Source organism: Sabethes cyaneus, chromosome 1 (assembly GCF_943734655.1).
Source record: "Sabethes cyaneus chromosome 1, idSabCyanKW18_F2, whole genome shotgun sequence".
Classification (NCBI taxonomy): domain Eukaryota; kingdom Metazoa; phylum Arthropoda; class Insecta; order Diptera; family Culicidae; genus Sabethes; species Sabethes cyaneus.
Window position 1 is genome coordinate 84,865,589 of NC_071353.1, and position 8,280 is coordinate 84,873,868.

General features: G+C 37.1%; 1 long non-coding RNA gene across 2 annotated transcripts; it reads right to left on the reverse strand.

Moving 5' to 3' along the window:
* Positions 1-1,048: 1,048 nt before the first annotated feature.
* Positions 1,049-7,302, reverse strand: LOC128732800 (uncharacterized). 2 transcript variants are annotated; one of them, XR_008411839.1, is made up of 3 exons: positions 7,078-7,302; positions 6,864-7,023; positions 1,049-1,341 (listed from the first exon to the last, which is right to left on the reverse strand). It is a non-coding gene; the product is annotated as an uncharacterized LOC128732800 (long non-coding RNA). The 2 variants fall into 2 exon arrangements; XR_008411840.1 differs by lacking the exon at positions 1,049-1,341 and adding an exon at positions 6,455-6,569.
* Positions 7,303-8,280: the final 978 nt, after the last annotated feature.

The window sequence follows — 8,280 nt, forward strand, 5'->3', positions numbered from 1 at the left end:
AGGTAAAAGGTATTAAACACAATTTTCGGTTAAAATTACTTAATGTTGAGTTTGTTCATCTGAACTATCTATTGAGTAAAATTTACTTCATGTTAGGTTAAAAATACTTACCATTGAGTTAATGCTTATAAACCATTTATTAGGTTAAATTTACTTACTGTCCGGTTAAAATTACCCAAAATAATGTAATGCTTTTGAACCCGCCATTGCGTAAAATCTACTTAATGCTCGATTAAAAGTACCCAACATTAAGTTTATGCTTAAAACTATATAATGAGTAAAAAATTACTCAAAAATACGTAAAATGGGCCCGATTTCGTCTATTTAAGGTCTTATTGATTTCTGCGATTTTAAAAGCAGTTTTTATACTTAAAACAAAAGATAAGTTCACGAAAATTTATCATTGTGTTCTTTACGTCTGTCAGAGCACAATGATAAATTTTCATGAAGGGGTCAGTCTCGGCGGAGTGGTCAGCATTCACGCCTCTCACGCCGAAGACCCGGGTTCAAATCCCAACCCCGCAGAAGTCACGAATGACATAAGCTGTTAAAGTGACTATAATCTAACAAAAAAAATTTTTTTCGTGGATGTCTTTTGTTTTAAGCATAATAACTGCATTAAAAATCTCAGAAATCAATTACTCGTGTTTAAACTTTAAGCCGTATTTAAACGTTTTTTTGTTCATTTTCTTCTATTAGATAAAATAGGATGAATTCTGGTTATTCGCTATTACATTATTTTTAATTATACTGATACGCAAGAACTCATGTTTGAGTAGATGGAATAAATCAATGTTGAAGAACTGATGATAAAGATAACAAAAAGGTCGAACTTATCCGAAAAGCAACAATCGTAAGATAGTTAAATTTATTTTGTAAATGTGACTATATATAGTTTTGAGTAACGAGTGATCTTTTGAACGATAAATTTCGACAGTGAAATTTGATGCTGATCAACGCTGTACAAGCGAATCGTTTATGTTCGAGTTAATCCAAGGTAATCTTATCTAAGATGCTATTAAACATTGTTCACCATCACCTGCACTACATTGGAGTGTTTGTAAACCCGAAACAGATGCAACCGGCTGTGACAAGCTTGATTGCATCGGAATAGTTCTGTTCTGAATACCCAAGGAATATTTCTGTTGTATAATAGCCTATCAAGCACTTGTTCCATGTGTATTAGCTGTAAAATAAATGTATAAGCTATTCTTAAACAAAAATGTTTGTTGGGTATCTATCATGTTATCGATCGTCCAGCTGATCTAGCAAACAGGGAGTGACCTAGTGACGATCGGAAGCGTTGTACACAAGCAAGTGATGCTGGAAGGCATCGGACTTCTGGAAGTGAAAAGAAAAATCAGTAGATTAGTCGTCATGTATTTTTTTCCTTTTAGATTCTACTGATAAAACCCAAATTAATCCACCCAGCGGTGTTACCTGGCCTTTGCATTACAATAATTGTTTTATAATTTCCCAGTATACAGGAATACCTCGATATAAGACAATTTATAATTTCAAAAAGTTTTCTTATATCGAAATTATCTTATATCGAAATATGATTTTTTCAAAAAAAATGCATTAGCGGTCTCCAATTTTCCTCTGTCTTGTGTGTTTACGTTTTTTGAACTATTTATTATTGCTGGAGCTATTAGTTTTTTACAACTTTTAGGGTTATTTTGAAATAATGAACATCATGGCGCCGATTTTGGAATGGAAAATTAGCTCTGGTTGCGTTACCAGCTATGTTAAAGAGTTTTGTCTTATATCAATGTGACAATTATCTTATATCGAATTGTCTTATTGCACCTGGCAGCAATTTTACGAGTCCTACGCAAATTCGTTTTTTAATAATAACTATCTTGTACTTACTATTATGCTTTGCAGTTGTACCTGGATTAATCCAGATTATTTACTCTAATGCCAATGCATATGACAAAACAAAACAGCAACATTGCAGTTGTCACTCTTTCTCTTTTTCACTCACAGCATTCGCATTGTCGCACTTTTTGTGCCAGTCGCACTTTTAGACTGCGGTGTCCAGTAAGGTGCAAAATGCGGGATAAATACATTGAAAATATGCTTGTCTAGCAAGGAGGGGTGCAGTGAGGAGGCAATAACGAAACATTGATGGTTCAAATTGCTAAATTGCAAACATGTGTGGTAAACGCAGAAAATAACCACGCTAATAATTTTCGAGTAGGACTCTAAACAGGTGGAAACTCCGCAATATATCGAAGTTGTTTTATGACGAGGTTGTCTTATATCGAGGTATCCCTATATGAATATCTAGAATTCAGTTAACTGATTTTTCAAACAGTTACCAAAATCTTTTTAATGCGTGGTAATTAAATATGGATTATTGTTCCTAATGCTCATGTATATAACAGAACGAAACAGCAACATTGTCGTTGTTGCCCTTTTTCTTTCTTACCACAGTGATTTCAGTATATCGCAGTTTGATCGCGGTTCTGAGCAGTCGCACTTTCAAACTTGTTAAACTGAACAGATAAGCATTACAAGTTTGACGTGATTAGCACTTTATCGGCACAATAAGGCACACTGAAAAAAATTGCATGAATGAGAGTGTTCTAAGCGAATTACTTTTGTGTCCCAAGTAATAACGGAAGCTAAATTGCAAGAGATGGTGGTTGGTAAATGGTTGAGTAATGCGTAAAACAGACCCCATAGTGGTGCTTAGCCTCTTATCCAGCAACTCCTACCCCTACCTCCTCGTGGTACCAATCGGAAAATGGGCAACCTTAGCGGAGATCGGGTAACCAACCCCGATGGAAACTAAGGTCGTATACCAACAGGGAAGGAGACACAGTGTGTCTCGACAGTACAAGATGATAGCCCCATCCCGAGACTCGGTAGCGTAGGCCTTGGTACGGCTACCTATCTAAACCCTAAAGGTAAAAAGAATCAAAGAAATCTTACTCGGAACATTCAGCATGGGCCTTGGCATGGACTAAGGCGATGAAATAAAGACATAGAATGGAAACTTGGTACCTGGAACTGCAGATCGCTAAATTTCGCTGGTGGCGATAGGGTGCTGCTCGATCAGTTAGAGCCCCGAAACTTTGGCATCGTGGCACTGTAGGAGATCTGTCGCACAGGCGAGATAGTGTGGAGGATCCGTGGCGATAAAGCCCAATTTTTCCAGAGCGGTGGAGCGACCAACGAGCTAAGAAAGGGCTTCCTAGTGTTGGGCAAAATGCAGGTTCGCGCCTACGATCTCGCTACGCCAGAATCATTCAATTAACCCGCTATTTCGCCTTTTTGGCATTATCAGAGTTTTATAGAAGTATATAAAGACTAATAAACTTTAAATCATGGTTCTGCATGCTTATACAATGTTGTCAGAGGACTAATGTTTAGTGCTTACTGGTTACTTGGGATATTCTTCTTATGCAAGTGTTTTCTGTTACACTCAAGTAAATAATTCAGTTTTATTAGATTTATTTGACGCTGATTCATCAAACTTGGCTCGTTCTCTAGAGAAATACGTGCCGTGGATCCCCGTTTGTTTCACCACTCTTATTCTGAACACTTTAATTTGAATCCCGTTAGTTTACACGACGTGCAAATTGAAAATGGTTCAAATGTCATAATGAACATGACATCATTTGCTTATGAAAACAATGCACATAAACCTGATTTGTTTTACTGATCTAGCATCTGAAATTAAATAAAAAGAAAACTATTCCAATTAAATTCTACTACAATATGGTTCCCCAATATCTAACATTCAACCTTTCTACTACAGTATGGCTCCGGGCTGACCCCCGGAGTTTTTGGTGGTCTTATTATTGACTAATGTTTTATAAGAGTCTAAAATTTCTCGAGTTCAATCAGTTTTTGGGTTACGCAAAAATTTCTGTTTTATTTGCATGAGAGTCCTTATCCCCCTACACGCCATCGGCAGGCAACTATGTTTTCGACGCCAACATCTCGTGTGTGCGAAAATGAGATAGCATGTCAGCACTGCGTTTCGCTCAACTGCCAGCAGTCTGATTTGGGCCCGCTGTCAAATTTTGAGCCCAGGACATGCTGTCGCTGAAGTTCACTGCAGCTCGATATAGAGATGTCGACGGGGTGTCCCCCTACCATAGGGGTGAGGGGTCTTAAACCATCATAAAAAAATTCCTGCCTCTAAAACTCGCCACATGCCATATTTGGTTCCATTTGCTTGATTAGTTCTCTAGTTATGAGGATATTTGTATTTCATTTGTATAAGAGCCCCCACCCCACTATTGAAGGGGAAGGTGCTAAATTTGGTTCCCACATGCTAAATTTGGTTCCATTCGCTTGATTAGTTCTGGAGTTATGAGGAAATTTATATTTGATTTGTATGGGAGCCCCCCCTCCTAAAAAGCTAAGGGGTCCTAATTCAGCATAGAGCAAATTCTTTCCTCCAAAAACACCCACATGCCAAATATGGTTCCATTTGATTGATTAGTTCTCGAACTAAGAGGAACTTTGTGTTTCATTTATATAGGAGCGCCCCCTCCTAAAGTGGGGAGGGGTCCTAATTCACCATAGAAAAAAATCTTGCCTCCAAAAACGTTCACATGCCAAATTTGGCTCCTCTTACTGGGGGGAGGGGTCTCTAACCATCATAAGAAACTTCCCTGGCCCAAAAACCTCTACCTGCAAATTTTCACCCCGATTGGATCAGCAGTTTTCGATTCTATAAGGAACATCCCGACAGACAGACAGAAATCCATTTTTATAGGTATAGTTTTGCAAAGGCCTTATTCTGGTCAATTTTTACGTGTTCATAGTATTCTAGAAAGCTATTTATCTTACTATAATCCACGTTTTAGTGGAACATTGTTATATACGTTATTTTCTAAATTTTCTGTTGTTGAGCTTTTTCGGTGAAAAATAGTACTTCTTTGAGCTCAAAGTTTTCTCAAGGTGGCCATTAAGACATAGAGATTTCTTTTACCTTGTGTGCATAATAAAGGTTGAAATTGAAAGGTAGCGTAGCTTGCCATGTTTCAATAATCTTACTTTAACTCGCTTGTGGCCTTTAAAAGAGCCATAGGTTACAAATAACATGAAAGCCAAAGCACGTTCATCGCAAATATGACGTTATTCGTATGTCTTCTTTTGACATGAATGGCAACAGGCACGTAAGCGACGTCGATTCACTGTCTCTTGCCGCGAGAAGATTTTACTAGTTTACTTTCACATCTTACCGCTTGTTACATAGCAGAAAATATGGTATATACGCAAAAATTTCTCTTTTATTTGTATAATAGTCCTTATCCTCTTACCATAAGGGTGAGGGGTCTCAAACCATTATAAAATAAATTCATGCCTCCAAAAACCCCCACATGCCAAATTTGGTTCCATTTGCTTGATGAGCACTAGAGTTTGGAAATTTGTATTTCTTTTGTATGGGAGCCCCTTCTCTTAGAAGTGGAAGGGGTCTCAGTACACCATAGAAAACAATTCTGTCTTCTAAACCCCCATCATGGCAAATTTGGTTCCATTTGCATGATTAGTTCACAGAGAACAGACTACCAGGTAATTGACAAAAAGTGTGTAAAAGGTTTTTATGTGATCTACGAGAAATCCTTCAATAGAGCACCCCTCGAGCAGTAAGTGGCAAACTAAATCTTGATGTCGCTGCCGTCGCTGCTATGTAACTCCAACACAAAGAAATATTGATAAAGGTACATGGATATTTTTTGATGCGTTTAGCAAACTATTTCTGGAGGGCGCTACCGACAGATTTTACACACAAAAAATCGATTACTTCCTTCGAGCCTGTTAATCTGTTCTCTGTGATTAGTTCTCGAGTTTTGAGAAAATTTGTGTTTCATTTCTATAGGAGCCCTCCCTCTTACGCCCTCCTTAAAATTGCTCTCTTATCCCCTCCATAAAATTGCTGGTCATGTTATCTATCCAACGACATACAAATTGTTCAATTTCGTTCAGTAGTTGAGTAGTTATGGGACGATTGAATTATGACGTCCACCAAATTTCTGCTCCTCTCCCTCCTCTGTTCGATTGCGTCGCAAAACTCAACCAAGTGCTTGCTTGAAAAATTCTGTTCAGCAGATGAAACAAGTCGATTCTAGAGTGAAGCAAAGGTAGCAGAGAATCAGTTTTATTTATTTGTTTTGACGATGTCGGGCTCTGCAGCGATCTTCTGAAGTAAGATAAATTCGAAAATCGAAATAAATCGCTGAGTGATGAATGACTGAGAAACATATTTTTGCAGCCTTTTGATGAAAGTCCATTTGCCTCCCCCCCCCCCTTTGTCACAACCTGTCCCAAAATTGACACTTCCCCCCACAGTGGACGTTATTATTGAATGATCCCTATTACCATTTGAAACCTTTTATTCAAACGTTACACTTCTATTTTCGTTTTAACAAAGTGCTACCCAGTCCCAGCATAGTAAACAAAGACGTAGTCCTACGTCAAAAAAGCTATCTTCTGGTTGAGTTGGCGTGAAACCCAGTGTAGTAAACTAGCACGTAGTCCTATGTCAAAAATATTGTGGGTGCGGATGCCATTAGATTCGAACCCGGCTGCGGCTGCATTCCAGCCTGGGAAGCGGTAAAATCATATAAAGAGACATGTTTTGTTTTAAAAGAATTTCCAACATAACTACTCTATGCCCAAGGAACATTTTTGTTGTATAGTAGCTTATCAAGGGCTTGTTTCATTGGTTTTAGTTACACAATTGTTAGACAAGCTACTCTTAAACAAAAATGTTTGTTGGGTGTACTTCGTGTTACTATTATAAACATTTATCCGAAAATGCTTTGTTTTTAAGAATTCACGCTTATTTCCATAAAAATAGCCTAATTAAACTACAGTATTTTGAAACTATAGCTTACCTCGGGATTCGATCCGCAGTAGTCCCACAGTTTGGCATACTATTGAGCTTCCTGATTAGCTATCACGGGTCGGTATGAAAAGTCTCGATGATCCATCTAAGTCATAAGAAGATTGATGCTGTTCTTCCATTTTCTGCTGTTTATACGTAACACTGCAGTCCTTCAAAAATAAAATTTCAAAATCGACTGCTTTAGACAGAAATTACTTACTTACCAATTTCGAACATTCGACATCGAACAGTCAATGGTTCATAAACGAAACCGCGAACGAAATGCCACCGCGGAAAAAACTAATCACGAAGTAAATAAAACGAGCAAAACCACCATCAACAAAGCTCGCTATAGGGTTCAATTATTTTCATCCAACGTTAGGTACAAACTACTCAACGTTAAGTTGGAGAATAGTACCCAACATTGCATATGCGCACATTACCGTTTTATTAAGTAAATATGACTCAATGTATATATTTAAAAACTACCCAACACTGAAGATGAATCAATAGTACCCAATTTTAGGTTACTTAAACATAGTTGTTGGGTACTTTTGGTTTTCCGTGTACGCGTTGGATAGGTTGTCTGCTCGATTGGAATGACACTGACAGATAATTATCATTCCAATTTTGACATTGTCGCCACTCTGTATATAGTCACTCTACCCCGCAGTTGTCAAACTTCTCAAACACTGAAACAAAAACGCCGTTATGAATAACACGTGATACACTCATAATTGGAAATGCACAAAAATAAAATTTTCGCGCAAATCGTCACAAAAAATTTTATTCCGAAGAACTAACGTCTGTTTTTTTTCATTTAAATATAGAAAAACGTTTATCTAGTCACATATTGCCATATTTTACTTACTCACATATTGAAAAAACGTCACGTCTAAATTTATTTGTTTATAACATTCAAACAACCGAACCGATTTTAATGATTTTGGTTCCAAATGAAAAGTTTTGCGATGAAGTTTTTAGGGAAAATATTAAGCTGAAGCAATAAAACGAAATACACTTCTAATTAAAAATACGCGTGAATAATAATCTTTTAATTATGTTGGATTTGGTGTAGGCCAAAAATAAATTACCCATAATCCGTACCTATTCAGCTTTTTACGAGCCATACTGGTAGACGTGTTCGTAATATTTGAACATTTTTGACATTTCCCTAACACATCGCACGTTTTCTTTCCTAGGTCTATAGAACAAGACAAATTTTGATATTTAACTTTTGTCATACAAATAAGATTCTAAGTTGAATTTATATTTTATTAAAATTATGTACTTCTTTAGATTTGAATTTAAGAAAGAATTATCTGATAAGCAGTGTAGAAGCCAGGCAGGATATAATTTATTAGGTAGAAATATCTACGCCTTCTGGAAAAGAATTTTTCTCCTATTGTCGAGAGTTTCAATGTTGA